The following is a 25736-nucleotide window of genomic DNA, read 5'->3' on the forward strand; positions in this document are numbered from 1 at the left end:
TGTCAGCCACGCAGGGCAGAGACCACAGAGATGATGGTTCAGAGCTACTCCAGCTGATGCTATTTCTTTCTACAGCCTCTCTCTTGGCATAAAAATTCAGGAAAAGAAATTATACCTGTAATGTCCCTGGCATCTTCAAAGAGCATGTAGAAAAGAACAGAATGATGTGTTTCCTGGGATTCAAAGACAAGTGGCTGGTATTTTATAGAAATTCTGACTGCACAGAAAGGAATGAATGAAGGTCAGCTCTTTCAGTGATGATCCTAGGGAATGACTGCCCAGTGGTGCACCCTGCTTGAAGTCAGGTGATAATTCTGTCAAACCATCACTTCAGTTTTTAAGCAGATTAAGTAGATGGAAAAACGATTAGTCTTCACATAGACACAACCATTAAAGAATGGTAAGGGGCATTCTTAAGCTGCAAGGGAGGAAGGTTCCTATTGGGTTTTCTGGTGAAAGCATAAAACCACATTTGCTGTTACTCAGTCCCGTCTTCCCTTACCGTCAACCTTTGTAAGCGCTGAGCCCACTCTTGATGTTCCCATTCTCATCATTCTGGCTTCTGCTGCTGGGAGGATTCCCCATCCACATTCACTAGAGGAGAAAAATGCAATGTCCCTATTGCATTTTTCTCTAATCATTCATTCATGTAGTATTTATTAAGAAACCACTTCATGTATCATTGCTCTAGGCCTGGGGGAAAAGAGTGAAAAAGAGAGTTCCTGCTATTATGGAACTTAAGAGTCCAAAGGAGTGGATGAGGTATAGATAGACAGTAGGTGGGCAAAGGAAAAGGGACAGGATCATTTCACCTAGCAAATAAATGCTACAACTAAAATCAAATAGGGTATTAGGCTGCACACTGATGGGAAGAAGGGTACAGAAGGACAAAGGAGGCTTTATCTGCTAGGGCCAAACCACCTGGGTTGATATCCTGACTCTACCACTACCATTAGTTCTAGGAAAGTGTATCACCTCCTTGTTTTTCAATTTCCTTGCCTATAAAATGGAAATAATAATACTTCATGCTTCCAAAGTTGTTTTGAAGGTTAAATGAATACATACATTCTGTAAGTTCATAGGATGGTGTCTAACATTAATTAAGGGATTTTCCTGCACCTAGTGGTATGATAGTATGACTTTTAAGTTCTTTACAACCTGCAATTATATATCTCTTTTTTTTTTTTTTTTTTTGCATTTTCACTAAAGATGACAAACAGACCTGGGCCAGCAGAGCTATGGCATACTTTATATAACACTATGTGTTTTCCTACTTTGTCCTTCTGTTAATAGATCTGCTCATCATAAAATAGTAATTTTCTCAAGCTATATTTCTATTTTAAAAGTAAAAACAACTAAAAATTGTCTCCTCTAAAACTCCAATTTTGCAAGGAAACTTTACCTCTTTAATAAATACAAGACCCAACCAGGAAGCTTCTTACTCCCCACTGCATGCAATTAATGGCAAACACCTTGTCATAAACATTTTTGAAAGGTCAGAGATGGCAACAGTTTTGCTAAAAAGATAAACAGTCAAATAAAACACTGCCCTGGTAATTCCTGAGTTTCAAAACACAGCATAACTTTAATCAATAATGAGATACGCAAAGGGATCATGGGAAAGGGGGCAGGCTCAATTTGAAGTAATAAAAACTTGCCTAAGTCATTTTTATCCCCAGTACAACTTGTAGTGCAATAGATATTGGAGCTGTTAATGGGAAATTCATATCTATAAAGATAGAAAAGCAAGATTCTATATTTGAAACTAAAGTTTGGCTTAGGTTGAAGTCACTGATACTAAGGAGTTTTGCAAAAGTCAAGGTAAGAATATTTTGCCTCTGTTATAAATCAGTTACTGAGTTTAAATTTTGAATGTTATTTTGTATTGTGTTTATTAGTTCTTGTCTTATCTTAAGGCAAATCACAAGAGTTCTGAGAACATTAATTTATTCCTAAATGTATATGTTTATAGTCTAAATATGCCTTAGAAATAGCATGTTTTATGTTTAGGTTGCTATATATTTGCTGTTGTCTTAATAAATATAAATTTTTGTACATTTTTCTTTTAAAAATTATCATTGTGAACTTTAATTTTTAAATGAAGGTATTTCTGTTCCTCGTGTCAGGCCTTATATTCCTAGCAAAAGTATTTTATCATTTAAACTGCATTACACATTGATTATCAATTATCTGCTCATATTAAGAAGCCTCTATCATCAGTTACTGTTTACTAAACAATCAATAAAATCTAAGTGAAACAAGAATAAATTCAAACAAATAAGTGGGCTGAAATTCAGAGAAAATTGAAACCATGTCCACTTTAGAAAGGCAGTCTTTGCAAGAACTCATTTCTGCTTAAAAGATCTAATTTATCCTTTTTAATGCCATCAAAGTTAATAATGGATGACATGTCTTATGGCTTCAATGATGCAGCAGCTTGTTGATAACACAGAGAATTTAGAATCCAATTCATCAATTCATGATTTTTTAATTGGACTGTGGATGGTTAATTTTAAGTCATTAGAATCTCAAATTACACAAACGTAGAGAGTTAATTAATATAGGAGTACCTGTCCCCTATCTCTTCAATGAATAACTCAAGAGTTCCTGTCCCCCCCCCCCCATAACAGGTGGCACTTTTCACTCTAAGTACCTTTAGATAGGATAGGGCCAAGGTGACTGCAATGGGAAAGAATGAGGTAAAGAGAAAGTAAACGTGTGTGTGTGTGTGTGTGCGTGTGTAATACTTCCCTCCCAGACAACCAAAATGGGTTCAGTATATTCCAGGCAAAAGGAGGGAATGCTGATTTTTCTTATTTCCTTACTCAAAGGGGAGTTTAAAGAACTCCCCAACTTCTCAGGTTTACGCTTACTGGTAGGGCTGCACCATTGCTCATGTTATTTACCTGTTGACTTTCCATTATCCATTAAATGTCTAAGCTGGAAGGGATTTTGGTGATTTTCGGGTCCACCTCACCCCCTTCATAATTGGGGAACCAGAGACTCAAGAACATTAGGAAACTTAGCTATGGTCACACAGCTAGTTAGAGACAGGGCCAGTCATTCTTCCATGAGCCACCATTCCACTCCACCACACTTCTCTGATTTCCCTTGCCTAAGAACCCTTCTTCTGACACTTAACAATGGAGAAATTAATGAGTCTGCAAGTTAAAGATTCATTTTAAACAAATTGGTTCATTATTATTTAATTGAGGAGGCTTTGGAGCAATAAAAGCCTTGCTTATCCAAACTGGATAAGCAGCTCATGAAACATTGAGCTCAAGAAATGCAAAAACTGTCACAAGTCAATATGTGCTGCCTTCCTGTTTGATAAATGCCACCCAATAGCTTCAGAAGTATCAGAAACTAATGGTGTCCCAGCACTCTATAGGCATACATTAATGGGATCAGGAGCATAAAATATAAACAATAATGTACATATTGATTGTTCCGGACACTTGAAGCCCAACAAACATTTGAAAGGTCAGTCATTTTACTTGCATCAAATTACAGATAAGTCATTTGCTCAAAGCTGGAAACTTGGCTCTCCATGTAAATTTATCTCATGACCTATAAACTTAATCATGCCATACCTCTGTTGGCTTCCTTAGGCATGAAAAATGTACTAGAAGTGCTTACTCCCATAAAGCATATACCAATAAACAATATATGCATTGCCAGGAAGGCTACTGTGTGGAGAAATCTATTCTATAGGCTGAATAAATATCATGAAACAGCATTTTACTCTGACAGAACATGTTTCAAGGTTTCTATAAGTCAATTACTACATGAGTTTACAAATGAATATGTATGCTTTTAGGGTGCTTAAAAAATACAACTTTCAGGAGTACAATGTCATCGTGGTTTTTCCTTTACCTCCAAGAAAAAAATTAAATTTGGTTTGATGAGTTCATACTAGGGTTTACCTTTTTTATTTTTTTTCCTATAATAAAATATTTATTCCTTTTTGGAGCCCCTCCAAAATGAAATGTAAAAACTCATGTAAAGGCTGCTGGATGACCATGTGGAAGATAACCCTTTACTGACAGTCTCCCAGCAAAAGGCAGCTCTCCCAGAGAGTTGGGCTTCTAAGCAGTCTCTCTTGTGCTCCAGCTGGAAGTTAGAAAGAAACAGTTCACAATACCACAGGCTAGTTCTTTCCCTGAAGTGACAGGCTTTTCTCTGGAGTCAATATCCTCCTGCTGACTTTAAAAGCAGGAAGAAAGACTTTGAGGGGCAGAAAGACTGGCAATTTCTGTCCCCTTTACAGTAGTTCTATCTCTCCTCTGACAACACTTCCAACTATCCTAAGCTTAGTCAGTTCCCCTATTCATAGCCAAGCACAATTGTTAGGGTAAGAACCAAGCTTGCAGAGATTCTTCCCACTGAATAGCCGGAAAATAATATCCTCAGGAAGAGATCTTGCAAAAGTTCCAATTTAGATTTTAAAAGGCTCCAAAAACCTTAGTAGCACAAACATTGTTTGTAATAATCAAAATACACTGAAACCTAAAATATTAAGATTTTGAGGAAATAAAATCCAGAATTCCTGATTTTTTTAAAAATACATATATATTTTCAAGTTGTATATGGACTCCATGCCTTTATTTGTTTTTATGTGGTACTAGGATCGAACCAAGTGTCTCACACTTGTGAAGCAAGTGCTCTACCACAGAGCTACAACTCCAGCACTCCTGATATGTTTTGAGTGATTATATTTCTGATAAATAAGTTTATTCTGAAATATAGACTGTAACTTTATGTTGCCCTAAAGCCATCAGAGAATTAAGGGGTGTCTGTGCTAAAGAGGGGCATCAGCTTTTGATTGCAAACACTATCTTCTTAGCAATTAAAAAATTCATTTTTTACTGAATTATCTTTTAATAACATAAGATCTGCTGGCTAAGCATCCCCTAAAAACTAGTTCACTGTACTTCAGAAGCTATTTTCTGAGCTTTAGATTATAAACCAAGATTTTGATGATGAAGGAACAAGAAGAAAAACTTTTAATCGTAGACAAAAGAATCCTATGGCCAACCACTTATAAGATAAATAGCACACACACATACACACACAGTCAAAAATCTGTGTCTTTCTTCTATCATGAACTGTTCACACACCCTAAAGTGAAGGCTTACAATGATAGTAAGGACAAAGCATTATTAAGTTAAAATAACTGCATGCAGCAACCCACCAAAAAGGTTTGCAGAGAAAAACAAAAGTGCATATTATATTCTCCCTTCAACTATTTTCCTTGAAAGCAAGGCTCATCTTTCAAGGCCTGGGTGTAATGCTCAGACCCACCACTTTTCCTCTCCCAACCTAGGATTTCTTCTTTCTTCTTGAAAATGTGCTTTCTACTCTCTAGGGAATAATTCCACAGGGCCAGATGGTCATGGACCTCTGAGTCCTGCTGGTAGCATTCTAGTTCTAGAAAAATGAAACTAAGCTATCCATGTCACCTGAGTTTCAAAAGACCATTCTCTGCCACAATACCTAAACTCAAAGGAGTTCCTTTTGACATCAGCCTCGTGGTGATGTGAAAGGGAAATGAGAGTCCCTACAGGGACAGTGAACATCCTAACATTTGTGAGGCCAACCGCCACACTCCGGGCTTTTCTTGTTGCCTGACAAGGCTTGGCCCAGTCCTCTCCTGGGATGCCTTCGACAGCAACTACAAACAACAGAAGCCAGCAGGAATGTAAGAACAGGTGCAGGAGCCTCCCCAGCCCCCTGCACGCAGAGAAAGGGCCTCTGCAGAGCTGCCCCTGGATATCCCACTTCCGAATTGCCCTCCTGCCCCCCAGCCATGGCAGGATCTTGCTTCTTTTCATGCAGCAGATGTTTGGAAAGATTTGTAACAAGGCATTGTGGCTTCAAAGGTGCCGTTGGCAAATTTTCTTAGCTTTTAAGGGGATTTGGGTAGAATCACTGACCATACAAAATAAGAAAATGAGCATAGAAGAGGTCACTTTTAAGTTTGTGCTCAGATAAGGGAAATGATAAGAGCAAAAGGCTAGGGCTTTTCCACATTACTCCATGATTCCAGGTTGCTGCCTTCCACTTCCTACCACATTTTAGTGAAAGGGACATTACTAGGTTCAGGGGATCTCCAGCTTTAAAGAGGAAACAGATCAGGCAATATTTCCTCCACAAACAGGTCAGAATAGTCACACATTCTAGCATATTAGACACCACTCTAAGGGCATCTGGCCAGCTACTATTAATCTTCATCCTTTATTCACTTATTAGAACTGCTTCATGGGTAAACTGCTCTGTACAACTGATTCAGTCATCCATGCAAATGAAAGACCGACCACTGGTACTCTGTGGCTGCTTCTCAAAGTGTGGTCCATGAAACAGCAGCAGCAGCAACAGCAGAACTGTCTGAGAGTTTGTTAGAAACACAAAATCTCAAGCACACCCAAGCCTACTGAAAGAGAATTTAACAAGATCCCCAGATAATTCACATGCATAGTCAAGTCTGAGAAACACTGTACTGCAGCTTCTTAGAGCAACTCATACTCAGGATTCAGAGAACAAGAAGCTATCTTTGCTCCCATAGTGATTCACCTGCATAAAGAGCACTCTGGTGCTTTATCTAAGCCTCAAACTCCCCAGAAAATATGGGCAAGCATCATTGGATCTATAGTTTGGTTAAGAGACCAAGGTCAAACAGTAGATGATTAGTGGTAGCAGGATTTGTATTCAGAACTCCCAACTCCTGAATTTCTGCCCTTTCTGCTGTTTCAACTGGTCCTGAACATATATATGGCTTGCTGTTCTATGTCTGGACCTTGAGAATTACTTCCCACTAGCATCACTGGTATAGCTGAAAGAGGGCTTCAAGTGCTGGCAGAACCCCTGACTTTGAGCAAATCACATCTTTCAAAAGCAGAGTGGAAGTCCAATACAGATCCTCATGGAGATATTTGTAAAACAATGATATGATAAACCTTATAAAATAAGATTAGTGGAAATAGAAAAGCAGATTGAGCAATAAGTAGCAATATTACAAAACTATTCAAATTCTAATTTAGAATCTAATTTCTACAAATATCATCTAAGAAAATATTTTCAAAGAAGAAAATGTTATATACAATAAAATTGTATATAATTTGTAACAGAAAAACTAAAAGCAACCAAAATACTCTCTCATCAGGATATGACAAATTACAGAATATTTGTTCACTTAAAATGATATTCCCCTAGACTTAGCAGCCACATGAAAAACTCTGGTATAGTGTCAAGAGGAAAAACAGGTTATAAAATGGTAGTATATCATGATTCCAACTGTGTAAAGTTAGGTAGACTTCTAGGAAAAAAAAGGAAAATATTTGTGAAACCCATCATATTCTGTATCAAGATAAATAGGATACAGATTATTGTTTTCTAATTTTCAGTAGTTATTCAATTGTTTTTATTATTTCCTTAAAAGAAAACAAATATTACAGATGGAAAAATGAAGACAAATATAGTAATCATGAGACCTAATACAGTTACCATAAATTATCATTAACTCTGACCCTGAACTCCGTGGATACTAATAACAAATTGAACATTCCTGAGCACTCACTCAACACTGAAATCTTCACCAGCATTGCTCATGCTCATTAAACCCTCAGAGATCAGTAATATGATCATCCCCATTTTACAGATGAGGAAAACAGAAGCTGGAGCACACTCAGCTTCTTAGAAATAGAGAGATGATACTATCTACTTCCTCATGTGGTTTAAACCAGATATTGGGTCTCACATCTGTATAGTTCTAAAGAAAGATCACAGAAAAGGTAGAAAGTAACTTGGGAGAAAAACTCTCCACTTTCTAAGATGGGGACAAAAACAGCTCCCTAATTGTGGTGGCCCTACAGACTTGTCAACACACTAGAGTGTGTGTGCCTTGAAGAAGGCACAGTTTTAGGTGGCATCTTTAAATACCCCTGAAGCAATATCAGTTTTGGTGCACACACAGCAAGCAACAGAAACCTGTTTTGCATTTTAAGATGCAATAGTTCTGTAGGTGACACCCAGCCTGGTAATCCAGAGACAAGGGGTCAGAATCCATTTATATCAGTTCTTCTGTTACGGCTGCCCCACCTGTGCAATGGAGTTGTATATTGATGGTACCAATTTATTAAATTAAATTACAGGAACAACATCTCTGGATGGATTTAAACACATTTGAATCCCATTAAAAACTTGGCTTTTTCTTTTTTCTTTTCTTGTCTTGTTTTTAAATCAGGGTGTAGATAAACCACAGAGTACACTTGTCTGGGTCTCAGTTTCGTCATCTCTATAATGAAGGGTTGGACTAAATGACCCTTAACATCTGTTTAACTCTGAGATTCTGACAATTAACAGCAAAACAATGAGGATCAAGAAAGTCTACACACCGTGATGCAAAGCAAGGCGACTGGGTGGACACATCCAACAGTCCTTCTTAGGTAAAACCCTGCGGAAGCCAGTCTCCCCTGCTGTCTTCACTCCTTTTCCATCTGGAGATACCTCCCCTCCTGTGCTCCTCTGCTACTCTTTGCTCTCAGAGTAAATGTCAGTAAGACTCTCTTAAGACCGCCGGCTCACCCTCCCGGGGCACTGGAACCTTCCCTCTCAATGCAATGAAAGTTGCATCCTGCCCTCAGGAGAAAGGATCCCAGGCATCAGCATGCAGGTGGAGATAGTGTGTGCTGAGCAGGGACCCTGCCTGTAGGCAAAGACAGCTTCCTAAATGAGATCAGCCTCTCTCGTGGTAGGATGAAGGCAGGTGAAGGAAGACCAGACAAGGGGCAAAGCAGCCTCAACTCTCATATTATCTATTCGTATTTCTTTAAAATGTCTTCGAGTATATGTTCACAAACATACAAATAGCAATGTCTTTGAAATTGATGGACAAAAAAAAAAAAAAACAGACTTCATATTAGAAACTTTTTAGTTATCTAGTTTTGACATTGCAAAACAAATCATGTCTTAGTTACTCTATATAATAAAATCTCCTTCTGGATGAGCAATTTATTTAAAATATTTTAAATAAATACATTCAAGAGTTTACATGTCAGGGTTCTCAAATCTGCAAGATTTATGTGCACAGCACATTCAGAAAAATGTGAAAAGTGCAGATCTGGGTGAAGCAGTCATTAGTTACTTTTAAAATTCTTCACAATATCTTCTTGACAATGTGAATAACCAGTACACAATTTTTGCTTCAGTATATTATAAAGTACATATAACATTATTCTTATGACATGTAGTATCTCAAATAACTATATTTTCAGCATTTGAGGAAATATACAGGGAAATAACAGCAAAATGAAACTGTGATATTTTAAGGAAAATAACTGAAAATTAAAATGTGAATAATTATGCTAAAAAGACCTCTATTTCTTCAACTTTTAAATTCTAAATTTCTGTTATTTTATGATTCCCTATTTATAGAAATGTCCTCTAAAATTCTGTACTGTGTGTTGGAAATGGTACTTTAAATTTAAGGATTTTAATAACTGTCCAAATTTTTCACTAAATGCAAAATTTTTAAATGAAATATAAAATAAACTTCTACTTCAAAAAAAATATGCCAAATGCTTAAGGATTAAAAGTATTTCATGTAAAAAAAATTGCAACATTTTGGTAACAATTAATGGAAAGAAATGCCCTTTCTAGTTCTGTTGTTTTCAGTTGATATATTTTCTTCTACACAAATGCTGCATGAGCCAATACCAGACTTGATTTAATTGATTTTATTATGATTAGACCTGTTAATTTTTTAGAATTGATTATGCCAGAGAGAGGGAGAGAGTATGTGTTCGGAATGAGATTTCTTTTATAAAGCCAGAATTTAACTTATCAAAATCTCTGTTTTGGAAAGAAGTGAATTTGTTGTTTTTGTACACATTGACAACTTTCCAAACCATCCATTATTTTAGTTACAAAGTTGGCAAAACCATAAAATAATGTTGCGCAGTTTCCTAATTGGGGGGATATTTGTTATTTAGAGTGTGATTATGGAGTTCCTTAACCCATACTTCCTTCTGTCGATAACCATTAAGAAAGAGCACAGAATAATCAATATGGTTCACTCAAATTTGGTAGATTCTGAGAGTGAATTCTTTCCCGAACATTACTGTTACAATGCACACAAGTTTAACTGTAGTTAGAGAGTTTCATTCAGCGCTCTTGTGCTCTTGTTAGCATCTTATAGTAAAGGCGTGGATAAGGAGGGGGAAATAAAGCTTTGACAGATGGTACTCAGCGTTTGACTCCTGCTGAGCTCAGCAGGACCTGTGGTTTCCAAGGTTAGGGCTGTCAAAATGGCTCTGTCTATCAAGTGAATAACAAAGTGTAGACGGCCTGACTGTTTCCTATACAAAACTTAGATTTCATGTGCCATTATTGTCGGTCTTTCTGCTGATTTAGTAACTTCTAAGGAGAACTGGGGGTTCTGACACAGCCTCCCTACTTAAGAAATTACTTGGAAAGGGAATTCTCTTGGGCTGAAAGAGGTAGGCTGGGATCTGATCTTTTTCTCTTTAGTTTGTCTCTAAGGTTTCATGACTTGAAAAGGATTCAAAAGCCGCCAAAGGTTCACTTTTGGTTATAAGCTAACTGTGAACCCTTAAAAATTAACTTAATGGTGTCTACCTCTCAGAAGGGTACATGTTTTTAAAAAGAATCCTTAGGGAGGTGGGTATTTTTTCAAATAGAAACATTGAGAATGAAAAGGGAAATGTTTCTTTTAAGACATTGATATGTTTAGAGGTGTTTGTCAGGCCTGTTTTTACCTTTCAGAGCTCCTGATTTTTGATAACTGCCCCCTTTCTTGTTTTGCCTATGTCTAAAGACTTCAGCTGCTCAGAGAAAGTACCTGATGCTGAAAGGCAGGAAATTGAACAATGTCACCCAAATATGCCTTGTGTCATGCACTGTTACAGCTGTAAGCTTTGGTAAGTCTGATGTTTTCCTTTATGTATATTCCGTAATTTCAAGATTATTATTGATCTGCTGGGGTGATAATAAAAGAGCCTTTTGGCAAAATCATAAGCCCAGGCTTTTTATTAAGACTGCTGAAATTAGTGTTGGGGTGGTGGTCCTGAATAAATTAATAATTATATTTCAATGCTAATTTTATTTTATGCATATAACATTTAAAGAACAATTCCTGTTATTTCAAAGGGACAAAAACTACAAATTTTAAAGAAGAACTTTGAAAATGACAGACTTTAAACCTGACTTATTACCCAGCATTTTAGTTGCTATTTTTGAGAAGTTGACTAAAGAAGGATACCTTCTCTTTTTAATGCTAGCTTGAGCAAGTACATCCACTAGTATAGTGGTTGTTCCCTACAAGTGTGTCTAAAAAGATGCTTGTCTCCCTAAAATATAAATGAATAATTTCCTCTGCAAAAATTTTTTATATATGTATATAAAATTCCTTTTATGGATCATGGGATTTATATATATATATATAAATTTATATATATATATTTATATATACATATAAATTTATATATATATATATAAATTTATATATATATATTTATATATATATAAATTTATATATATATATATATTTATATATATATATATATAAATTCCATGATTTATATATATATATATATATATAAATTCCATGATCCATAAAAGGAATTTTATATGGATCATACTATGTTATGATTCCCAGTATATTTAATTATTTTAATCATTAAATTAAAAATTTTTTAAAAAGCTTTGAAGTCTTTACCTTCTTTTAAAACTTTTTTTTAAGCCCTAACCCAGTGGTTTTTCTACTGAGACCCTTGGCCTTCACTACATGGTAGATATTAACTAAATATTATTGCACTGAAATTAAATGCATACCAAATATCAAATGTAAAAAGTAATTCCTTAATTTAAATAAAAAGGAGACAGCTTTTACATCTGATTATTATAAGAAATTTTCAAATGCCAATTTAGCATAAGCCCTTCTCCAGTTGTTTTTTATTTTATCTTGGTAACACTTGTTTTTATCACTTGTAGATAATAATGATAATTAAACAGAAATTTGGAATTAAAAAAAAAAAGTCCTAAACCAAAATGCAGCTTTTTCCCCCTCTCCCCTCCTCTCTGCGTCTTTGCTTGCTTTGTTCAACAGGGCAGTTGCTAAGCTTCTTCCTAACAGCCTGTACCACCCCCACCCCCAAGAAGGTTTTGTTAATGGTAAACTTGCTGAATCAAATTTGCTTTTCATGCATTTGCATTTTTTAAAGAGTCTCTGAGGGTTTTCTTCACGTGACTATGGGGAAGTGTGCTTCTGAAATTTCATCCAAGTCCATAAACTTTAAGGCCCTGGGAATTAAGTCCATCCTTGACAGGAAGTCAGCAATCCTGGAGGAAGGAAACAGAACTAAAAAAGATGTTTGGGCATCACAATCTCATACTTAGCCACTCACCCAGATCTTTTCAGTTTTAACCTACAGCACTGGCCCAGAGCCCTGGGACCTGAGTGTCCACATGTCCAGGGCTAACTAATGTAATTAATTTGTTCTAATTGCACTAGGCCCTTTAATTGTTTTTGTTTTAACTGTAGTAAAATACACACGGAACTTATCATCTAAGCCATTTTTAAGAGTGCATTCACATTGTTGTGCAACCAGTCTCCAGAACTCTGTTCATCTTGCAAAACTTTATACCCATTAAACAAGAGCTTTCCATTTCCCTCTCCTTCCAGCCCCTGGCAATCACCATTCTACTTTTTGTTTTTATGTCTGTGACTATTCTAGGTATCTCCTATATAAGGAATCATACTATATTTGTCTTTTTGAGACTGGCTAATTTTACTTGGCAAAATGTCATCAAAGTTAATCCATGATGTATCATGTATCAGAATTTATTTTCTTCTTAAGGCTGAATAATATTCCATTGTCTGTATATACCAACATTCTGCTTATCCATTCATCTGTCAATGTACACTTCAGTTGCTCCCACCTTTTGGCTATTACATATAATGCTGGCTATGAAAATAAGCATACAGCCTTCAGTTATTTTAGAACATGATTTAAAAAAAAAATGGTGCATGCTGCAGCCTAAATTAAGAACACAACATACACACTGGAAGAAGAAAGGCAATAATAGCTAATGTTTATTGAGTACTTACCTTGTGTCAGGCATAGTGCCACACATATTATTGGTCTCAACTCTGAGAGATGCACTATTATTACTGTCATTTCACAGAAGTAAAAACTGAAGTAGAGAGAGGCTGGTTAACTAGCCTAAAGTCACTCAGTTAAGAAGTCAGTGAGATGCAATTCTGTAAAATGGAGCTAGAGTCTGCCCTCAGAAAAGGAAAGAAATCAGGGAATCAGTATTCATGGAGCCACAGCCAAGCACCCTAAGGCAAAAACTCCTTGAATGCTGTGCTCTGTGGCCTGGGCTAAAGAGCACTGGGAGCCAGAAAAAAAAAAAAAAAAACCACACCTGCTAGCTGCAGGACCCTGAAAGATCCCTGAGAGGGTCATCTATGAAAAGAAAAGTTAATCAAGTGTGCTCTGGTCTATAGTTTCCAACAATCCTTCATCCCATATGAAATTTATTATCTAACACTTGATGCCTTGGTTATTTTGCCTACTTCAAGATAAATAGGTAATTTAAAATTTTCAAATATATGATAAATTCTCCAAATTTATAATGAATAGTTTCCTGATCTTATTCCACTAATATTCAAATGTATTCTTTAATACAATATAATTTGTGCCCCCATAAAAACTTATAAGAAAGAATACAAAGACATATTACAGGAAGATATGAGGCAAAATGTCATTTCTCTTTCAGAAAAGCCTGAGGTGTGCCCTCCCAACAACAGAATTCCAAATGGAATGGAACAAATTATGTTATGTTCATGTAAAAATATATAACAACATATCCCACTATTATGTATAATTATAACGCATCAATTAAAAAAAGGAAACTGGAGAGAACAGTGTTCATCTAATATACATTCATATAATTAGGGTTATATAATTTCTACCACCTGCCATTGAGGGAAATGAGAAGGATAAGTCTGAGTTAATTAACATTTTCCTCTTCATAGTCAAAAATTATTACTTCATTGATCTCTAGAAAGGTGGACCTGAGTACCCTCATTATCATAAATAGTTTAACCAGCTCTTTTGATTCTATGGTTGTAAAATTAGGTTGTAGATCATTCTGTGTTCATTTTCAGAGCATAAGCTTAACTGGCTGTAATGAATGAATTGTATCCAAGGAAACAAAGGAAAAATATTTCAAGAACAAAGTTTCATAAAGACCTTTAAAAATCAGGAGGTCCTGCAGACGATCATTTGAATGCCAGAGGTCTTATTTATCAGTAGGTGCAGGTTCACAAACCCAGGAAGTACACTCACCAGGAATGGCTTGCAAATCAGGTTGAAGAGAAGAATGGCCATGTTATTTGAATGCTGTGCAAATTGAGTGGCAAATGCTTACTTGACCAAAATCCAGGTGTTTCAAATAGAGTTCAGGCAGGTGATTGATCAGGTCTGCAAAATTTTTTTTCAGAAATGGATGTAGATAAACCTCAATATTAATTGAAAAGAATGCTTTCATTTTCTGTTAGCCACCATTTACAGCAGGATAGATGGCTTTATTTTAAACCAAATTATAGAACAATGGAAGCATCCTCCATATTTCAATTTACGAATTTGCTATCTACATTCACTTTCAGCCACAAAAGAGAATTCTGTGATAAATAGAGCATCTTCCTTCTGTGCTTTCAAAAGATGCAAATTTTGCAAACCAAACAGAAGAGGGAGCTATCCATCTGGAAATTAACCAGTCCTTTCAAAATATTTCAAGTAAATATAGAATGATAGTCTATTATGATTAAGTTTAATGTAGTTTTGTGTTTTATAACAACACTATTAATTTTCTGGTGTGTTCAAAATGGGAAGAGAAGTGCAATAAAGGCAAAAAACATTGAGTTAATTTATGAAGAGGCAAAATATGCAAAGCTTTAAAAAGCCAACTAAAAATACACTCAAATTTTATGGTTTATCTCACATTTTCCGGAAAAATGTGGACCCAGAACACACACCTCAAAAGGCCAAAACCATATTCTGTCACCATACTTCTAATACTACCTTCCTATAGATCATGATTGTAATATGAAACTTTGCCTTTAAAATTAATAACATCTGGAAATAATGGCAAAAAGGAAAAAAGAAAAACTGTTGGGCTGCATCTGTCCTGAAAATGCTACTTAATAAGATTTACTTAAAATATTTGAAAGAAAAAAAAAATGTTTTGTTCCCCAATTTGTAACAACATCTGAAAGTTCATGAGGTTATGACCCCTCTTTAAGAAAGCATCTCCCACCACCTGCAAATACCCCAGGAAAAGCAGTTGGAAACAATAAAACACGTGCTAGTTAACGGTTGCCAGGGAAACGGTTCTGGTTCACCAATCAGAAGGCCTGCTCTTCCCAGTGGCTTTGTCCTAGGGAGACATGCGCCAGCTGTTAGTGAATAACCATTGTTATAGATCATCAGGAAATCACAGTCAGCAGGCAACCCAGCCCCACTGGAAGTTTATTTCTCATATTTGTTCATCACCAGGGCAATCCTCCACCTTTAAAACATCGCCTTAGGCCGGGTTAACTAAATAACACCCTTCACGGCAGGATTATTTAAAGGAGGCAAGTTGCAAAATGGTCTTTTTGCGCAGCAAACAGATTTCTACCTTTGATTCCAAGGGCATCATCCTCCTGTCCCCTTGGCTTTCCAGTGTCTATTACAGGGCAAATATCTGAAGGAAGCCGGGTTGGGTGCTGTTCCTCCTTTCCTTGATTGGCTACTCAGATACACACCCCCTACACTTCAGGCACCCAGAGCTTTCACACCACCCTCCAGGAACTCCCTGCTGGAGAGACCAATATGATTGGCAACTGACGTGCTCTACAAAGGCATTTGCTGCAGCCATAAGGAGAGGGGCTGAGAAGACAAAGCTTTGGATCTCTTCCTACCAACATGCAGACTTCAACCTTCTGAACAGCCTCACTGTTACCAAAGTTAGACTTTTTCTAAATTTAAAATTACATAGATGGCTTTGACCTTTAAAGCTTAAAAACAGATGAATGATAGATAAACCTATCCAATCATCAGACATATTTTAAAAAATAGAGATAACTACATTTATATTTTTGGACACTTGCATTAGGAGATTAGAAGTCACCATTTGGCCTTAACAACAAATAAAAGGATGAACAAACAGAAATAGCAACAACTCTTCTTAGTCTGTCTGAAGATTGAGATGACAGAGCCTTGCCCCACTCCCCAAATTGGAGACAAGTAAATACAGAGAATCCCAATTTACTGGGGCAGAAACTTCCTTGAGAACCAGTGCTGGGTAGGAAAATCCAAACTCCAATTGCTACAGGATCAGTGTGGATAGGTCTGAGAGTTAAAAACTCCAGGGAGACCCAGTCATAGTAACCCCCCCCCCCACACACACACACCCAACACAAACACACCCAACACCTAACTATGGAAGAGCACAGATAAGGAGAATTGCATCTGACTGCTTTTCAGAAACCAAGCAAGCAGAGTAGTGTAGAATATATACATTGAGAGAGGAAAAATCCGATCTAAAATTCTGTACCAAGTGTATGAAATTATCCTTTCAAAAGTAATAAAGACTTTTTCCAAACAAAAATCGATAGAATCTGTTGCCAATAGATCTACCTTGAAAGAAATATTTAAAAGTTTTCCCAAGAGAAGAGAATGATATAGGTCAGAAACCCAGATGAAGGTAAAGAAAGGAAGAACATCATTAAAAGAATAATGGAAGTTAAAATAAAAGCTTTTTCTTATTAATTGATTTGATATATGTTTTCAAAATGTTAAACTGTGTTTAAATGTTAAAAATGATAGCAACTATGTATTCAGTTACATACACTGTGTTTCATTCATAAATGCCCACAAATAAACATATGCTTATGCATTCATAGGTAACAGCAATGACATATGTGACAGAATGAGGGAATTAGGAATATTTTATTATAAAGTACTTGCATTACTCATGAAGCTGTATAGCATGAATTGATTTGGATTAATTGCAAATGTATGTTATAAAACCTGGGGCAACTACTTTTTTTGGGGGGGCAACTACTTTTAAAAAATAAAAAAAAATCATAATTGATATGCTAAGAAAGGAGCAAAAATTGAATAATATAAAATGCTTAAACTGTAAAAGAAGTGTGGAAGACAAAAATGGGAATGAAAAGCAAGGGCAACAAATAGAAACAATAGGATTGTTTTTAACAAATAGAAAACAGTAACGAATATGGTAGCTATTACTCCAACTATAACAATAATCACTTTAACCATCCATGGGCTATATACCATGGTATCTGTCTATAAATAACAGAGATCAAGAATGACCCACTATTTGTTATTGTCTGCAGGAGCCCCTATTTAAATATAAAAATACATAGATTAAAAGTGAGTGTATGGCAAAAGATATTTCATGCTAACATTAATCAAAAGAAAATGCAACTGGTTATACCAATTTTAGACAAAACAGGCTTCAGAGTAGGGGTGTTATTTGAAATAAAGAGGGGTATAACATGATGATAAGCCTCCAAAAGGAATAAATAATAATAATTAGCATGTATATATATAACAAGAAAGTGCCAAAATATCTGAGAAAAAAAGCTGATAGACTGAAAAGTGAAATAGATGAACCAATCCACTGTTACTGTTGGAGAGTTTCATACTTCTTTATTAGTAATGGACAGAAAATCAGTAAGGATATAGATGAGCTCAGACAATTTATTCAATGATAATAATGCATCCTTCTGGGGCTTACTTGGAACGTTCACCAAAACAGACCATTCTGGACAAAAGAGCATACCTTAAAAGCTTTAAAGAATAGAAATCAGAACAATGTATACCATCTTGCCACAGAGAATCAAACTAAAAATCAACAATAGAAAGATAGTGGCAGGAAAAAAATGGTATTAAACATACTTCTAAGTAAACTATGAGTCAAAAAATGAATCCTCTGGGAAATTAAAAACATTTCAAAACCAATAGAAATGAAAATACAACTTATCATGCTTAGGATGAGAGTGGAAATGTAGCTCAGTGGTAGAGTGCTTGCCTAGCATGCTCAAGGTCCTGCATTGAGTCCTCAGTACTGGGGCGGGGTGGAAAGGGAGAGGCAGGATGAGTCAAAGCAGCACATAGAGGGAAATTTATAGCATTAAATACATATGTTAGAAAAAAAGAAATACTTAAAATCAATAATCTAAGTTCCAATTTAGCAAACTATAAAAGAAAATAAATTAAATCCAAAGTAAGCAAAAGAAAAGAAATAATAAAAAGTAGAGATGAAATCAGTGTAATTGAAAACCAGAAATTAGTAGAAAATTTCAAAAAACCAAAAGTTGGTTCTATGAAAAGACCAATAAAATTGATCAATCTGTAGATAGGCTAAGGGAAAAAATAAGATTAAGATATCAAATATAAGGACTAAAATCAGAAATAAGAGACATCATTAGAGATACCATGGGCATTAAAAGAATAATAAAGGAATATTATGGATAATTATGTACCCACAAAATTTAATAATCTAAATGAAATGGACCAATTCTTTTAAAGAGACAACCTGCCAAAACTCACACAAGAAGAAAGAGACAATTGGAATAACTTGTATCTATCCATGATATTGGCCAAAAATTAAAAAACAGTAAGCAAAGAACCCACATGGGTTCACTGGTGGCTTCTATCAAACATTTAAGGAAAACATTTTACCAATTCTCTGAAATTTCTTGCAGAAAATAGATGAATAGGTAATATTCCCTAATTCATTCCTAAGGAATTAGCATTAGGAAGCTAGCATTATCTTAATACCAAAACAAAAAGAGAAGTTTCAAGAAAGGAAAACTACAAACTATTACTTCTCAACAAAGTATTAGCAAAATCAAGTTCAACCATATATAAAAATAATTATACTCCATAACCAACTGGGATTTATCCCAGGTATGCCAGGCAGGTTCAACATTTGAAAATTCATTTACATAATATATCATATCAACAAGCTAAAGAATAAAAATCACATGATTATATTAATGAATTCAGAAAAAAAAATTAGACAAAATTCAATATTCATTCATGGTAAAAACTCTGCAAACTAGGAAGAAAGGAATTTCTTCAACTTTATAAAGAACATCTACAAAATACCCATAGTTAACATCATATTTAATGAGAAGAAACTTGGAAATTTCCTACTAAGAATAGGGAATAAGACAAGAATGTCCTTTTTCACCACCTCTTTTCAACACTGTATTAGAAGTCATAGCTAATGCAATAAAACAAGAAAAATAAATAGAAGATATACACATTTAGAGCAAGAAATAATACTGGCTTATGAAAGAACATCTATCTAGAAAGCCTGAAAGAATCAAAGAAACTCCTAGAACCAGCAATTGTAGCAAATTTTCAGGATATAAGATTAATAAATAAAAGCAAATCACTTTCCTATACACCAGTAATGAACAATGAAATTTGACATTAAAAATACATTACATTTACATAAGCACCCCCAATAATGAAATACTTAGGGAAAATTTTAACCAAAGATGTACAAGATCTACATGAGAAAACTATAAAATTCTGATAAAAGTTATCAAGGAACAACTAAGTAAATGGAAAGATGTAACATTTTCATGAACAAAAAGATTCAATATTGTCAAGATATCAGTTCTTCTTAACTTGAACTATGAGTCAACACAGTCCCAGTTTTAGATATAACACCACAGGTATGACTCATGAGCGAAATAACTGATAAGCTGGACTTAATCAAAATTTAAAACTTTGGCTCTTAAAAAAAAGATGTCAAGACACATTAGATTGGGTAGAGAGAAGTGATGGGGGGGAGGAGAGGGGAAGCGGGGAATGGAAGGACTGCAGAATATAATAGACATTATTATTGCTGTGGATATATACATGACTGCATGACCAATGTAATTCTGCAACCTGTACACTCAGAAAAATGAGAAATTATACCATCTGATTCAAATGTATGATATGTCAAGATCATTGTACTGTCATTTGTAACTAATTAAAACAAATAAAAAAAGAAGAAGATGTCAAATGATTAAGAAGATAAGCCACAGACTAGGAGAAAATACTTGTAAAAGACCATCTGATAAAGGACTGTTATCAAAAATACAGAGAGAACTTTTAAACTCCATAGTAAGAAAATTAACCCAATTAAAAATGGGCAAAGGTTCTGAATAGACACTTCACGAAAGAAGATATGGTAAGTAGCATATAATAGATATTCAGTATCATATGTCATTAGGCAATTGCAAATTAAAACAACCATCATACTCCTAGTAGAAGTGCCAAACTCCAGAACACTGAAAATATCAAATGCTGGCAAGGATTTGGAGCACAAGAACTCATTGTTGATGAGAAAGCAAAACTGTACATATACTTTGGAAGAGAATTTTTCAATTTCTTACAAAACTAAACATACTTGTAGTACATAGTACAGCAGTCATAGTCCTTGCTATTTACCCAAAGGCGCTAGAAACATGTCCACACACAAAAAAAAAATCTATACTCAGGTGTTTATAGAAGCTTTGTTCATAATTGCCAAACTTGAAAGTAGCCAATATGTCTTTCAGTAGATGAATGGATAAATAAACTGTGATATATCAAGACAAAGGAAATTATTGGTCATTAAAAAGAAATGATCTGCCAAGCCATGAAAAGAAGTGGAAGAAACCCAAGTACATATTATTAAGCAAAAGAAGGCAATCTGAAATGACTATATATACTACTGCATGATTCCAATAATATTACACTGGGGAAAAGGCAAAATTATGAAGACAGTAAAAAGATCAATGGTTGCCAGGAGCTATAGAGGGAGTAGGAGTGAATAGGCAGAGCACAGAGGATTTTTAAGGCAGTGAAACTATTCTGTATAAGACTATAGTGTTAGATATATATCATTATGTATTTGTCAAAAAACCTACATAAAATGCCAAAAATGAACTCTAATGAAAACTATGGATTTGGGATAATGATTTATAATTGTAGGTTCATCGATTGGAACCACTGGTAGGTGCTGTCAATAGTGGGGGAAGTTGTACATTTGTAGGGAGAGGGTATACAGGTACTCTGCACTTTCTACTCTATTTTGCTGTGAATCAAAAACTGCTCTCAATGATTTTTTAAGAGACTTCTTAAATCCACATTTTCGAAATTTAGGTTTAAGAGATCTTGGTTGGGGCTTGGATATCATAAATCTAAGATATTTCCAATGTTCAACCAGGGTTAAGAATCACTGGGCAGATCTTGGCCTGATCTTTCAAAAATGAATGTATGCTGTCTAATTTTTTCAGACCTTTAGTCTCTGCTAGGAATAATCTTACAAATTTATTTGTATGAATATGCCAATAGCCGACAATGCTTACATAACAGGTATTTATGTTTATGAAGTGATATTTATTTACCCATGTGCTTAAATGAACAGGAGCCCTATATTATGGGCTGCCTGTTTCTAAACAGCCTAGTTACAGAGGCAACCAAAATGTTGAGGCTGTTCCAGAGCTGTGCTTCATCCACGCCTCACATGAAGCAAAGAAATAATCAAGATAAAAAATCAGGGACAGGGCGACTATGATTCCATTATTCACAGTTCAGTTTCCCTTCAAGGGAACAAGTAATAATTTGGACCAGGCCCTGCTAACACATGTAAAACAAAAAGCGTGATTTGAGAAAATTAATAATGGCATAAGAAGCCTTGTCTTCCTTACATAACCAAGGTGTACTGCTCCCATCCCTTGGAGCTTAGAAGAAGAGACTGAAAATCATGGAATTCCCAGAAGAAGCTCCTCCTCTCTTCATAACCCAGAAGGAAGTAGTTCTCTATTTTTAAAGGATGGAAATGTTCTCCCTTGAAGCCCAGATGTTTTCTATCTTTGTAAGTTGCAATTACTTCAACACATGATTTTAGCTCCACTCAAATCAGATCAGGGCCACCTGTTATATCCTCTACACACTTATGAGAGATTTAATGTTAAGTTTGTATTTATGGTTTATTTAGAAAAGTCATAATGCAATTGAGAGGATACTTTTAAAGTAATTTTGAGGTCCAAAGATGTGTATAGGGTAGATTAACAGATAATCAAGACACTGTGTTGGGTAAACATAATCAAACCTAATTTTGGGATTCACTGCTACATAAATTTGGAATATAACCCAGAACTAAAAAAGCTCATCTGAAATACAGCTATATGCCTAAAAGACAATATAATATCATACAACTTTTATAAAATTATTAATTCCATGACTAAGCCAAATATTATGAAAAATGTTCATTATAGTGTACTTTACTATAAGACTATTTTTTTTCCCCAAGTGCTTTCCCTTTTCCTCCTTTCTTCTCTTTCCCAATTGGATTGCTTTACTGATGTCCCTTTTCTATTACTGTAATTTTAATTAATGTACACACACACACACACACACACACGGGATTCATTGTGGTATTTATATATAAACATAGCATAACAGTAGATTTCATTCCCCAGTACTTCCCCATACCCTTCCCTCCTCCATCCCTCTTCATTATTCCAATGGTCTTCCTTCTATTTTCATGAGATCCCTGCTCCCTTGTGCACGTGTGCATTTCCACATACGAGAAAACCTTTGACTGTTGACTTTGAGTCGGCATATTTCACTTAGCATAATGTTCTCCAATTCCATCCATTTACCTGAAAATAATTTCTTTTAAAATAAAATAATAAAATAATTTCTTTTAAAATAAAAATAATTTTATTTCATAAAATAATTTATGACAGAGTAAAACTTTTTTGTGTATATATACCATATATGTATGTATATATATATATATATATATATATATATATATATATAAATTGGCTATAGTGAACTACACTGCTATAAATATTTGTATACTTGTATCACTACAGTGTGCTTATTTTTAGATCTTTTGGATAAGCATCAAGGAGTGAAATTGCTGGATCATATGGTGGGTCCTAGTCTATTGAGAAATCTCCATACTGCTTTCCAAAGTGGTTGTGCTAATTTGCATTCCCACTGAAAATGTATAAGTGAACCATTTCCCCCTCATCCTCACCAGCAATGATTGTTCTTTGTATTTTTGATGATTGTCATTCTAACTGGAGTGAGATAAAATCTCAGTGCATTTGCCTGATTGCTAAGGATATTGAGTTTTTTTTTTTTCATACATTTGTTGGCCATTTGGATCTCTTCTTTTGAGAAATGTTTCTTTAGATCTTTTGCCTATTTATTGAGTGTTATTACTTTTCTCAGTGTTAAGTTTTTTGAGTTCTTTATATATTCTGGATATCAATTCCCTGTTGGAAGAATTTCTGGGAAAGATTTTTCCATTCTATAGGCTGTCTCTTCATGCTTTTATTTCCTTTGCTGTGCAGAAGCTTCTAAATATGATGGCACCTCACTTATTAATTCTTGGTTATATTTCTTGAGTTTTAGAAACCTTATTAAAGAAGTCAGCAGTGCCTGTGTCAATATGTTGGACTGTTATCCTTTTTTTTTTTTTAGGAGTTTCAATGTTTCTGATGTAATTTCTAGGTCATTGATCTACTTTGAGTAGATTTTTGTGCAGGGTGAGCACCATTTGTTTAACAAGCTATCTTTTCTCCAAAGTATGTTTTTGGCACCTCTGTCAAGTATCAGATGACTATATCTATGGGAATTTGTCTGTGTATCTTCTATTGTATTCCATTGGTCTTCATATCTATTTTATGCATGCCAATACCATGCTGTTCTGTTACTCTGTAGCATAATTTGAGATCAGGTATTGCGATGCCTCTAGCATCACTCTTCTTGCTCAGGATTGCTTTGGCTGTTATGGGTCTTTTACTCTTCCTTATAAATTTTAAGAGTATATTTTATTCTGTGAAGACTGTTACTAATATTTTGATGGGGATTGCATTGAATCTGTAGACTGCTTTTGGTAATATGCCTATTTTGACAATTTTAATTCTGCCTATCCATGAACGTGGGAAGTCCTTCCATCTTGGTGTTATATAATTTTCATTTTAAAGGTTTTTCACCTCCTTAGATTTATTCTCACTTTTTTACACTATTGTAAATGGAGTAGTTTTCTTGATTTCTTTCTCAGCAGATTCATCATTGAAATATAGGAAAGCTATTGATTTTTGTAGGTTGATCTTATATTGTGCAACTTTGCTAAATTTGTTTATCAGATCTCCAAGTCTTCTATGGGAATTTTGGCTTATTAGGTGGAAGACAGATGAGAAATGAAAAGTGAGAAGCATACCTCCTCATTCTACTCATCTCTTATGATTATTTAGGAATTATTGTAGATTAAGGAAGACATGCAAAGTCTAATATGTAGATAAAGTTGCTTGAGACTCAAGACTCATGGATATGAGTTTCCCCATCCTATTTTAACCATACTGTTACAAATTATATTGGTTGTAGTTTGGAGAAGCTTCACTTTCCCCCTTTTCCTTCATTCTCCATGGAGATGAGTGGCAGAATTAGAGTGTACATCGGTGTTAAACTCCTATCTGAATCCCAACTATAATTCCAACTTCCATCTATTTCAATCTTGAATAAACATTAGATTTTACAAATCTAACAGGACAAGAAAGATCACTGTAAAACAAAGACAAATTATTTTCCCTCCTAAATACAATTTTCAAAGTGGCAGACTAGAAAATCTCTGCAGGCAAATGTGATGTCACTGAAGAAATCACACACTTACCCGTAGAGATTCTTTGGTCTGGCAGCTTCGAGCATCGAACCATTTCATCAACTGTGCTTTCCTGCATGTGTTTCTTTGACTTGGAATAAATATTATAGCCATATAACTAAGGGATAACTAATTTATTGAACTTGGAATTCATCTAAACTAAGAAGAGAACATGCTTCATGATAGCTGGGTCTCACCAGTGAAATTGTAAAATACAAAGGTTGTTTGTGATATGCTTAAAGTTAGTAGTGATCAAAGTGTGACTCCTCCAATTGGCATCATCAGCATCACCTGGGAACCATTTAGAAATGCAGTTTCTTAAACACACCCAGGCCTCCAAAATGGGACCTTCCAAGTAGACCCAGCAACCTGTATTCTAACAAGATCTCCAGGTAATGCAGCTTCATGCTCAAGTTTGCAACCACTGGCTTAAAAAAAAAAAAAAAAGATTAAAACTGGAACACTGAACTCAAGAGATCCTCTGATGTTAAATAGTGTATGAATAAAATCAGACAAAAATAATATATGTTCATAAAGATATTATTGTCCAGAATGCATTTCTTTTCTAAAGTGATGATCTTAATGATAAGCATAAGCATTAACAATGGAAAGAAACATCTTCCTTTAACTCTTATTTTGCCAATGAAATTTCAGAGCTCTGCTTATTTCCTTAGAAACAAAGAGTTAAGAAATCTTATTTAGGAGGAGAAAACGTTTTCATGTTTGGGAGGATTAAAAGGGTACTGACATCATTCAAATCATGAGCCATAATTCTTATTAGATTTTATTGCTACATTCTTCACACAGCTTTGGAAAGTTATTCCTAAGAGCACAAAATATGCACTTAGACTGCACACAGAGAAGGAACATGCTCTCACAATGAAATTATTTTAGGTTGGCCCAATAATACTTGAAAGGCTCAAGACTTATTCTCTATGTAATGTATCTTGGCAAGATAAGTGATGACTTTA

General features: G+C 35.1%; 1 long non-coding RNA gene across 2 annotated transcripts in view; it reads left to right on the top strand.

Annotated features, from left to right (window-relative positions):
- The first annotated feature begins 1700 nt into the window (after nucleotides 1–1700).
- LOC125617165 overlaps nucleotides 1701–25736 on the top strand; it is a 47776-nt gene continuing 23740 nt past the window's right edge. Inside the window, exons 1-3 of one of the 2 annotated variants that reach the window (XR_007348063.1) lie at nucleotides 1701–1821; nucleotides 8243–8444; nucleotides 10835–10937. This is a non-coding gene — a long non-coding RNA (uncharacterized LOC125617165). The remainder of the gene's footprint in view (nucleotides 1822–8242; nucleotides 8445–10834; nucleotides 10938–25736) is intronic. The other variant, XR_007348064.1, reaches the window with a different exon arrangement.

Source organism: Marmota marmota, unplaced genomic scaffold (genome assembly GCF_001458135.2).
Source record: "Marmota marmota marmota unplaced genomic scaffold, marMar, whole genome shotgun sequence".
NCBI classification, from domain to species: Eukaryota; Metazoa; Chordata; class Mammalia; order Rodentia; family Sciuridae; genus Marmota; species Marmota marmota.